This window comes from Oncorhynchus gorbuscha, linkage group LG05 (assembly GCF_021184085.1).
Source record: "Oncorhynchus gorbuscha isolate QuinsamMale2020 ecotype Even-year linkage group LG05, OgorEven_v1.0, whole genome shotgun sequence".
NCBI classification, from domain to species: domain Eukaryota; kingdom Metazoa; phylum Chordata; class Actinopteri; order Salmoniformes; family Salmonidae; genus Oncorhynchus; species Oncorhynchus gorbuscha.
In genome coordinates this window covers 63,287,526-63,299,556 of record NC_060177.1, presented here as the reverse complement: position 1 = coordinate 63,299,556, position 12,031 = coordinate 63,287,526, and the positions used below count along the sequence as shown (strand labels likewise).

The 12,031-nt window shown below is 42.7% G+C and overlaps 1 protein-coding gene across 2 annotated transcripts in view; it reads right to left on the bottom strand.

The window, feature by feature from the left end:
- The window catches only part of LOC124035205 (neuropeptide Y receptor type 1-like), a 31,020-nt gene extending 19,521 nt beyond the window's left edge, over positions 1-11,499 (bottom strand). Inside the window, exon 1 of one of the 2 annotated variants that reach the window (XM_046348635.1) lies at positions 11,357-11,499. The gene's annotated coding sequence lies outside the window, so the exon portion shown is untranslated. Of the gene's footprint in view, positions 1-5,460; positions 5,507-11,356 lie in introns of those variants that run through there. The other variant, XM_046348634.1, reaches the window with a different exon arrangement.
- Between the last annotated feature and the right edge of the window lie 532 nt (positions 11,500-12,031).

Here is a 12,031-nt window from a genome sequence, read left to right as displayed (position 1 = left end):
GATTCTTCCTTATGGGCGTGTTGTCGGGTTAACAGTCTTGGGAATTGAAAGACAGGTTAAGCAAGCACTCACGCACACTGCGTCGCCGCGCGCTTGTCCTAGTAACCTCCTTTTCGTTCCTGTTTCCACTCGTCTGGCTGTTCTTCAGTGGGCTCACTCTGCCAAGTTAGCTGGTCATCCCGGTGTTCGAGGCACTCTTGCGTCTATTCGCCAGCGCTTTTGGTGGCCGACTCAGGAGCGTGACACGCGCCGTTTCGTGGCTGCTTGTTCGGACTGCGCGCAGACTAAGTCGGGTAACTCTCCTCCTGCCGGTCGTCTCAGACCGCTCCCCATTCCTTCTCGACCATGGTCTCACATCGCCTTAGGCTTCATTACCGGTCTGCCTTTGTCTGCGGGGAAGACTGTGAGAGCCGCCAATAAACGCAGGATTAAGAGTCCAAGGTATTGTTGCGGCCAGAGAGTGTGGCTTTCCACTCGCAACCTTCCTCTTACGACAGCTTCTCGTAAGTTGACTCCGCGGTTCATTGGTCCGTTCCGTGTCTCCCAGGTCGTCAATCCTGTCGCTGTGCGACTGCTTCTTCCGCGACATCTTCGTCGCGTCCATCCTGTCTTCCATGTCTCCTGTGTTAAGCCCTTTCTTCGCACCCCCGTTCGTCTTCCCTCCCCTCCCGTCCGTGTCGAGAGCGCACCTATTTACAAGGTACATAAGATCATGGACATGCGTTCTCGGGGACGGGGTCTCCAATACTTAGTGGATTGGGAGGGTTACGGTCCTGAGGAGAGGAGTTGGGTTCCGTCTCGGGACGTGCTGGACCGTTCACTCATCGATGATTTCCTCCGTTGCCGCCAGGATTCCTCCTCGAGTGCGCCAGGAGGCGCTCGGTGAGTGGGGGTACTGTCATGTTTGTCATTTATTATCATGTCTCGTCCCTGTGCTCCCCATTCTATTCGTTTCCTCTGCTGGTCTTATTAGGTTCTTTCCCTCTTTCTATCCCTCTCTCTCCCCTCCCTCTCACTCTCTCGCTCTCTCTTCTCTCTATCGTTCCGTTCCTGCTCCCAGCTGTTCCTATTCCCCTAATCATCATTTAGTCTTCCCACACCTGTTCCCGATCCTTTCCCCTGATTAGAGTCCCTATTTATTCCTTTGTGTTCCGTTCCTGTCCCGTCGGTTCCTTGTTTAGTATTCACCGTGCTGTGATTGTGTTTCGCCCTGTCCTGTCGTGTTTTTTGCCTTCATCAGATGCTGCGTGTGAGCAGGTGTCTCTGTCAACTACGGCCTGCGCCTACCCGAAGCGACCTGCAGTCTGTGGCCGCTTCTCTTGTTATTCCCCTCTACAGACTAGAGGATTTCTGTTATTCCCTGTTTGGACTTGAATAAACTCTGTTTCTGTTAAGTCGCTTTTGGGTCCTCTATCACCTGCATGACAATTTGGGCATGTTGTAAGGCAGGTCCTCACCAGACATCACTGAAAATAACGTCACCTATGGGCACAAACCCACCGTCGCTGGACCAGACAGGACTGTCAAAAAGTGCTCTTCACTGACGAGTCGCTGTTTTTTCTCACCAGGGCTGATGGTCGGAATCGCGTTTATCGTCGAAGGAATGAGCGTTACATCGAGGCCTGTACTCTGGAGCGGGATCGATTTGGAGGTGGAGGGTCCGTCATGGTCTGGGGCGGTGTGTCACAACATCATCGGACTGAGTATGTGGTCGTTGCAGGCAATATCAACTCTGTGCGTTACAGGGAAGACATCCTCCTCACTCATGTGGTACCCTTCCAGCAGGCTAATCCTGACATGACCTTCCAGCATGACAATACCACCAGCCATACTACTCGTTCTGTGCATGATTTCCTGCAAGACAGGAATGTTAGTGTTCTGCCATGGCCAGCGAAAAGCCCGGATCTCAATCCCATTGAGAACGTCTGGGACCTGTTGGATCGGAGTGTGAGGGCTAGGGCCATTCCCCCCAGAAATGTTTGGGAACTTGCAGGTGCCTTGGTGGAAGAGTGGCATAACATCTCACAGCAAGAACTGGCAAATCTGGTGCAGTCCATGAGGAGATGCACTGCAGAACTTAATGCAGCTGGTGGCCACACCAGATACTGACTGTTACTTTTGACCCCCCCCCCCTTTGTTCAGGGGCACATTATTCAATTTCTGTTAGTCACATGTCTGTGGAACTTGTTCAGTTTATGTCTCAGTTGTTGAATCTTGTTATGTTCATACAAATATTTACACAGGTTAAGTTTGCTGAAAATAAACACAGTTGACAGTGAGAGGACGTTTCTTTAGTTTATATGCCAATTATGTGACGATCCGACCGCATTCTGTCCCCCATCAACACTTTTAAAAAAAAAAAACTTTTGGTGCCAGAGAGAATGACATAAGAAAGTAATCAAGATGACTAGCTTGATTAAGCCTCCGCCATGTATATCTCACTAGGTCATGGTATTTAAGCCTCCATATATCCACTAATTCCAATATATCTATGACATTCATGATTTCCTTAAGTGCCTGAGGGTGATAGTTTGCAGTGTGATTTCCTTTACGGTCCATAGGGGTTTTTAAAACCATATTAAAATCCCCCACCATAATAATATAGTCTAGTGTTGCTTGTAGAGTTGATACATTCTCATATATACTTTCAAAGAAGCTTGGATCATCATTATTTGGAACGTATAGGTTAATAAACCTAATCTGTTTATTGTCCAATAACATATTTAATATAATAATAATAATAATAAATGTTAGGACATTTTGCACATTGGGATCAAAATTACTGTTAATTAAAATCATCACCCCTTTTGAATTTCTTTGCCCATGGGAGAAATATAATTTGTCCCCCCCAGTCCCTTTTCCACAAAACTTCATCTAAAATTGTTGAATGAGTTTCCTGTGAACAATAGATATTAAATCGCTTCTCTTATAGCCAGGTAAATACTGATAGTCTTTTCTTGTTATCTGCTAAGCCATTACAATTATAACTGGCTATACTTATTTCACCACTTACCATGAGACACAAGTTTCAATTCTATTTATCAAAATATATGTTTGTAAACATACCATTAAAAAGTAACATGATGATTGCCTATATATCTTTACCATGATATTTGCATTGCTACTAAATAAACCTCCAATTGGTCCCCACTATTCCACCTGCTAAAACCCCTCCTCATCCCGAATTGGGTTGTGATCCCAATGCCCGGCAGACCACCCCCAACCCCCCAGATCCCATAGCCCCGAAAAGACCGGGACCCATCCTTCGAAAAGAGCACAGAGTGCCACCCACAGAACAAGAGAAGATCAACCGCCAAATGCATTTCCAACGCCTTCACCTCAATTTGTATTATATATAGCCATAAAAAAAAAATATATATATATATATATATATATATATATATATATATATAATATATAATAAATATATATATAATAAATAATATAATAAATAATAATATATGCCATTTAGCAGACGCTTTTATCCAAAGCGACTTACAGTCATGCGTGCATACATTCTACGTATGGGTGGTCCCGGGGATCGAACCCAGTACCCTGGCGTTACAAGCGCCATGCTCTACCAACTGAGCTATATATATATATATATTTTTTTTTATCATGTTTCTTATTTTCCATAATTAGCTATTAATATATTGTAGTAATGTAGGCAATTTATGCAAAGGATTTTTACCTCTCACCAGTCTCGCCATTACCAAAATGACATTATGGCAAGCAATTATTATATTAGCAATCAATTATTGGGAATCATCCTGTATTGTCCCTAACATCTTTTATTCCCTCGCAACAGTTGTGGGATACACACACACACACACACACACACACACACACAACCCCTTTCCCCAACAACAACCATAGACTCAGATTCTCAACAGTTGCACCACTTTGCAGTTCTGGAACTAGCTAGCCAACTATACAAGTAACACAATCACTTCAGACTGAAGCTGGAAAGACAGCAAGATGGCATGTCAATAGAAAAACTGTTGTACATATACATATATATATATATATATATATAAAATATATATATATATATATATATATATATATATATATATATATATATATATATATGTATATACATATATATATGTATATATATGTATATATATATCCATAGAAATTGTGCTGATTCATGATTTCGACTGGCTGAGAAAAGACGACTGTCTTACCTCGACTCCTTCATTACTATGGGACACAGTGGGGATCAAATTTGAATATTGAAGATAAACGTTGAAGATAATGTTTTATATGCTTTTCACAGTGGAGATTAAGTTTCTAAATTGAATAGCTGGGCAGTGGATCTGCCCAGAGAAGTAGTAGTAGTAGTAAGTGTGTATCTAGGTAAAGACATAAACAATGGCACGTTTTATTAATGTACTGGCCATGTGTATGTTGTCTTGTATATCATGGGCTGGATAGGCTCTAACAATGGAAATTCCAAACCCCCCGTTGTATAAAAAAGGGACTTTACTATGTACATATTCAGCCACTTCCTGCAACATTGTATTGCATTTGCCACCCCATGATGCCACACAGTCCCATAAATGTGTGTTGAATCTTGAAATTGGCATTCTCAACTAAATTTTATTATAGCCTGACTATAGATACCCAAAGAGCGGATATCTCATTGAACTAAAGCAAATACAGACAGGGGGTAATGAGGGGTGTCACGATGCACATTAAGTTCTTTGAACCGTTTAGCTTAGACACAGAGTGAGTTAGCCTGCATCATACTCAATACAGAGTTGAACATCAATAGAGAATATTATTGTTTTTGAGGCATTAATTAATGCATTTGTTCAGTAATGGCCTTTTTCACTGTTTCCGAATGTAATATATCCCAACAAATATAACAATAGCCTATTATATAGGTCCTCAAAGCAATTGTTTTAGCCAATCGGTATAGGCTAAGCATAGCCAATAGTTTATTCTTTGACCTAATATGAGAATAAAAGTAGAAAACGTTGAACGTTTCTCTACAACTCACTGAGATTTTCATTGGCCCCCATTGACTATTCGTAAGCTATAGTCTACAGTTCCGTCTCATCTGCCAAATGAAGCAGACGCACAAGGAACGTCTCCTTTTGAACATTGAAGGCTCAAACAGTCTGACAGTATAATACATTATCACCCCACTCCAAGTGTAATCTAAATAGAGGGGGGAAGAAATTGGCTATTGTCTAATTTAGCAACTTATTAACTGTAGTTCAATAAAGGGCTTCTACATCTTCTGAGCCTATAACAAATAGCTTCTCCCAACCATGATAAATGCGATTAGTCCCTTCGACTACACATCTGCCCACAGCTGGAGAAAACCATCTGAAGACCTAACTTCAGTCTCTTTACTTTGCCATTCACATGGTTTAATAAATCATTCATGGCGTAATTACAATGCTATAAAAATAATAATGCATTGCCAATAGGATATTCTAAGCTTACCTTTTATTGTATCCCCCTTTCCCGAACTTCACACTCAAGGTCCGGTTTGCAGGAGGAATGAATATTGAGAATCTCCACAGAAGAGATTTTATCAAGCATGCACAGGAAGGTAGGAGGTGGCTTGTCGATATCAAACATAACATGGTGATCTCTCGTAAAGCGTTAAAGCGACCATACAGTGAGAACTAAACAAAGAATCTGATTTCTAGTGAAATAATTTGCCCATCTGATAGGCTGATGTAGAAGTTTATTCTCTGTGATAATGTGACACTTATGTTTGTTTTTTACATAAAACTGACACACCATGGTCAGGATCATTTGTGAGCAGACCCTAAAAATATATGGTCTGTATCTTTTTAAAGTGAATACTGTAGACACAGCAAAATGAAAGCATCTATAGCAACAACATGTCATGAAAGTTGAGTCTCCTCTCCTCATTCAAAGCTAAGCAATAGCATGGATATATCGTGAATGAGTTAGAGGAAAAAAGTCTAGGAAAAGTGTAGCCTATCACACACTCTCAACTGGTGAAAGTCATCACATCCCAGAAAGTTTTGTAAGAAGGTGAGTGATGAAAAGAGTCCCTTTGTGGCCATTCTATAAGGAATTCTGACTTCTGTTCAAATTAAATGTTATTTGTCACATGCTTGTAAACAACAGGTGTAGATTAACAGTGAAATGCTCCCAACAATGCAAAGAAAAATATTTAAAAACACATAAAAAAGAATAACAAGTAATATACACAATGAGTAATCATACATGGGGTACCAGTACCAAGTTGATGTGCAGGGGTATGAGGTAATTGAGGTAGATATTAGTGGTAAAGTGACTAGGCAACAGGATAGATAATAAACAGTAGCAGCATTGATGAGTCAAATTAGTGCAAAAACAGTCAATGCAGATAGTCAGGGTAGCTATTTGGTTAACTATTTAGTAGTTTTATGGCTTGAGGGTAGAAGCTGTTCAAGGTCCTGTTGGTTGCAGACATGGTGCATCGGTACCGCTTGTATGTGGAGGCAGAGAAAAGAAGCATTGTATGTGTGTGGAACATATTCATTCCTTAGTGATGTGTTGACCAAGGAAGTTGGAGCTCTCGACCCACTCCACTATAGCCCTGTCAATGTGGATGGGGAATCCGTTACCTGTCATCCACAATCAACTCCTTTGTCTTGCTGACATTGAGGGAGAGGTTGCTGTACTGGCACCACACTGCCAGGTCACTGACCTCTTCCCTATAGGCTGTCTTATTGTCGTTGGTGATCAGGCCTTACACCGTTGTGTTGTAAGCAAAGAGAATGATTGTGTTGGAGATGTGTATGGCCACACAGTCGTGGGTGAACAGGGAGTACAGCAGGTGACTATGCACGCACCTCTGAGGGAACCCCATGTTGAGGGTCAGCGTGGCTGAGGTTTTGTTACCTACCCTCACCACCTGGGGCAGCCCGTCAGTAGGTCCAGGATCCAGTTGCAGAGGGAGGTGTTTAGTTTCAGGGTCCTGAGCTTAGTGATGAGCTTTGGTGGGCACTATGGTGTTGAACTCTTGAGTTGTGGTCAATGAACAGCATTCTCACAAAGGTGTTCATCTTGACCAGGTGGGAGAGGGCAGTGTGGAGTACAATAGAGATTGCTTCATGTGTAGATCTGTTGGGGCGGTACACAAATTGGAGAGGGTTCATGGTGTCTGGGATGATGTTGATGTGAGCCATGACCAGCCTTTCAAAGCATTTCATGGCTACAGATTTGAATGCTACAGGGTGGTAGTCAATTAGACAGATTACCTTGGTGTTCTTCGGCACAAGGACTGTGGTGGTCTGCTTGAAACAAGTACACTATATAATACAGTTGAAGTCGGAAGTTTACATACACTTAGGTTAGAGTCATTAAAACTCATTTTTCAACCACTCCACAAATTTATTGTTAACAAACTATAGTTTTGGCAAGTCAGTTAGGACATCTACTTTGTGCATGTCACAAGTAATTTTTCCAACAATTGTTTACAGACAGATTATTTCACTGTATCACAATTCCAGTGGGTAAGAAGTTTACATACACTAAGTTTACTTTGGCTTTAAACAGCTTGGAAAATTCCAGAAAATGATGTCATGGCTTTAGAAGCATCTGATAGGCTAATTGACATCATTTGAGTGAATTGGAGGTGTACCTGTGGATGTATTTCAAGGACTACCTTCAAACTCAGTGCCAATTTGCTTGACATCATGGGAAAATCAAAATACACTGCTCAAAAAAATAAAGGGAACACTAAAACACATCCTCGATCTGCGAATGAAATATTCTTATTAAATACTTTTTTCTTTACATAGTTGAATGTGCTGACAACAATATCACACAAAAATTATCAATGGAAATCACATTTATCAACCCATGGAGGTCTGGATTTGGAGTCACACTCAAAATTCAAGTGGAAAACCACACTACAGGCTGATCCAACTTTGATGTAATGTCAACCGCACCAGCATATGGTCTCACAAGGGGTCTGAGGATCTCATCTCAGTACCTAATGGCAGTCAGGCTACCTCTGGCAAGCACATGGAGGGCTGTGCGGCCCCCCAAAGAAATGCCACCCCACACCATGACTGACCCACCACCAAACCGGTCATGCTAGAGGATGTTGCAGGCAGCAGAACGTTCTCCACGGCGTCTCCAGACTCTGTCACGTCTGTCACATGTGCTCAGTGTGAACCTGCTTTCATCTGTGAAGAGCACAGGGCGCCAGTGGCGAATTTGCCAATCTTGGTGTTCTCTGGCAAATGCCAAACGTCCTGCACGGTGTTGGGCTGTAAGCACAACCCCCACCTGTGGACGTCGGGCCCTCATACCACCCTCATGGTGTCTGTTTCCGACCGTTTGAGCAGACACATGCACATTTGTGGCCAGCTGGAGGTCATTTTGCAGGGCTCTGGCAGTGCTCCTCCTGCTCCTCCTTGCACAAAGGCGGAGGTAGCGGTCCTGCTGCTGGGTTGTTGCCCTCCTACGGCCTCCTCCACATCTCCTGATGTACTGGCCTGTCTCCTGGTAGTGCCTCCATGCTCTGGACACTACGCTGACAGACACAGCAAACCTTCTTGCCACAGCTCGCATTGATGTGCCATCCTAGATGAGCTGCACTACCTGAGCCACTTGTGTGGGTTGTAGACTCCGTCTCATGCTACCACTAGAGTGAAAGCACCGCCAGCATTCAAAAGTGACCAAAACATTGGCAGGAAGCATAGGAACTGAGAAGTGGTCTGTGGTCACCACCTGCAGAATCACTCCTTTATTGGGGGTGTCTTGCTAATTGCCTATAATTTCCACCTGTTGTCTATTCAATTTGGACAACAGCATGTGAAATGTATTGTCAATCAGTGTTGCTTCCTAAGTGGAGAGTTTGATTTCACAGAAGTGTGATTGACTTGGAGTTACATTGTGTTGTTTAAGTGTTCCCTTTATTTTTTTGAGCAGTATAAATCAGCCAAGACCTAAAAAACAAACATTTGTAGACCCCCACAAGTCTGGTTCATCCTTGGGAGCAATTTCCAAATGCCTGAAGGTACCACGTTCATCTGTACAAACAATAGTATGCAAGTATAAACACCATGGGACCACGCAGCTGTCATACCGCTCAGGAAGGAGACGCGTTCTGTCTCCTAGAGATGAACGAGTCTGCTCATCTATCACTCCAGTGTTCATTTTCTAAATTGTAATTACTTCAACTATGGCCTATTTATTGCCTTACCTCCTCACGCCATTTGCACACACTGTATATAGACTTTTTTTCCTATTGTGTTATTGACTGTACGCTTGTTTATTCCATGTGTAAACTCTGTTGTTGTTTGTCGCACTGCTTTGCTTTATCTTGACCAGGTCTCAATTGTAAGTGAGAACTTGTTCTCAACTAGTTTACCTGGTTAATTAAAGGTGAAAAAATAGACATACATTGGCAGTAAAATGGCCTTACTGAGTAGCTCAGTGACTTCTAATGCGCACTGCCATAGGATGCCACCATTCATGTCAGTTCGTCAAATGTCTTCCCTACTAGAGCTGCCCTGGTCAACTATAAGTGCTATATTTGCGAAATGAAGACTAGGAGCAATAACGACTCAGCTGCGAAGTGGTAGGCCACACATGCTCACAGAACGGGATTGCCGATCGCTGAAGCACGTAGCACGTAAAAATAGTCTGTCCTCGGTTGCAACACTCATTACCGAGTTCCAAACTGCCTCTGGAAGCAACATCAGCGCAAGAACTGTTCATCTGGAGCTTCATGAAATGGGTTCCGTGGCCAAGCAGCCGCACACAAGCCTAAGACCACCATACCCAATGCCAAGCATCGGCTGAAGTGGTGTAAAGCTCACCGCTATTAGACTCTGGAACAGTGGAAATGCGTTCTCTGGAGTGTTGAATCAAGCTTCACCATCTGGCAGTCTGACGGACGAATCTGGGTTTGGCGGATGCCAGGAGAACGCTACCTGCCCCAATGCATAGTGCCAACTGTAAAATTTGGTGGAGGAGGAATAATGGTCTCGGGCTGTTTTTCATGGTTCAGGCTTGGCCCCTTATTTTCAGTGAAGACAAATCTTAACACTACAGCATACAATGGCATTCTAAGCGATTTTGTGCTTCAACTTTATGGCAACAGTTTGGAGAAGGCCCTTTCCTATTCAGCATGACAATGCCCCCACGCACAAAGCGAGGTCCATACAGAAATGGTTTGTTGAGGTCAGTGTGGAAGAACCTTTGGGATGAATTGAAACGCTGACTGCGAGCTAGACCTAATCACTCAACATTAGTGCCTGACCTCACTAGTCCCCGCAGTAATGCCCAAACATCACAATGCTCTCTATGGGTGTTAGGTAGATAGCTAGCAAACAGAGCTACACACAATAATACCGAAGACAATATCAGCACGTAACGTAGCGAGTTAGCTGTCAAATCACCTAAACAAACTACACTATCAATTTAGGAGTCTAAAATCTCAACTTGCAGATTGATGTGCCTCACAAAGTGGAGTTTAGCATTCACAATGACAAATATACTTTTGAGGAGATGTGAAACATTGCCCATGCTACATCAGTGTATTCTGCACGATTCTGGGACAAGTAGCGCTTTCCTTCAAGGAGTGAATGGGAGTCTATTGGGCGCTAGCTCACAAACCCAAAATTAGCACAAATTTCGTCAACAAGAAGTAAAACATTACAAATCATTTCTGAGATGTTTTAATTAACTTGCTATCTGTAGTGTCACATAGCTTTGGAATCGTGACATTACGTACTTTCAAGGAAAATAGGCACGTTTCTTGAAAAATATACTGACTTTGAGAAGGAATTGCTTGAAGATTAGCTTAGCAACCGCATAACATGAACGCGATTGGTCAACAGTCTGCTGGGTGGGGCGTTTATATGTTCCTTCATTCATTCATTGGATCCCTATCTCATTTCTATAATACATCTAGCAATGGCACCATGCAATGCACCCTGGACTAAAGAGGCAGACAAATATGACAAATGTGCTAGACCCTCCATTAAATTATACATTTGAGGTAGGAATATGGCAAAAAATATGATCAATGGCTCATTCGAGAGAAGACATCCTCCTGAGTTATGACATTGGCCAGTATTGAAATCTAACATGTATGATAGATGTTTTCGTGATCTAAAAGTCATATTCCTATTACCTTCCAGTGTAGTGAGAGAGACTTTATCATTGTGCTATGTCCTACCAGATGGATTTCTGCCTGCTTGTACGCCAATCACTCAAATACACATGAAAACATTAAATGACCCAGGGAATGACTCAGATGCACAACAATATAACATTCAAAATGGGTGATCCTTCCATTAATAAAAGGGGCTGACGAGGTAAAGTCCTCAATGTTATCGTCTGAATCCCGGAAGCTTACCTTAACATCTGCTTCATCGCACCACTTATGTATTGAGCACGTCACTTTTCCAAAGGGTGTTATGTCCGTCGTCGGAATGAGACCAAAGCGCAGCGTGGAAAGTGTACATCATTCTTTATTTTAGATGAACACCAAAAAACAACAACGATCAACAAACGCAAAGTTCTGCAGGACTAATACAGCTACTGTGCAAAAACAAGATCCCACAAACTCAGATGGAAAACAGGCTGCCTAAGTATGATTCCCAATCAGAGACAACGATAGACAGACAGCTGCCTCTGATTGGGAACTATACCCGGCCAACAAAGAAATAGAAAACTAGGATGCCCACCCAAATCACACCCTGACCTAACCAAATAGAGAAATAAACAGGCTCTCTAAGGTCAGGGCGTGACAAAGGGAGAGCGAGTGAGAGCCTTGTATGCATTTCTGTGTGTGGATTAAAGCTGATCTAGAGTTTTGTTGCCTCTAGTTGCACAGGTGACATGCTGGTAAAAATGTGGTAAAACTGATTTCAGTTTCCCTGCATTCAAATTGCAGACCTCGATAAGGGGCACTTCTGTATCTGCCTTTTCTTGTTCACTTATGGCCCTATACAGCTTGTTGCGTGGAGTCTTAGTGCCAGCATCAGTTTGTGGTTGCAAATAGACAGCTACGAAATATATAGATGAAAAC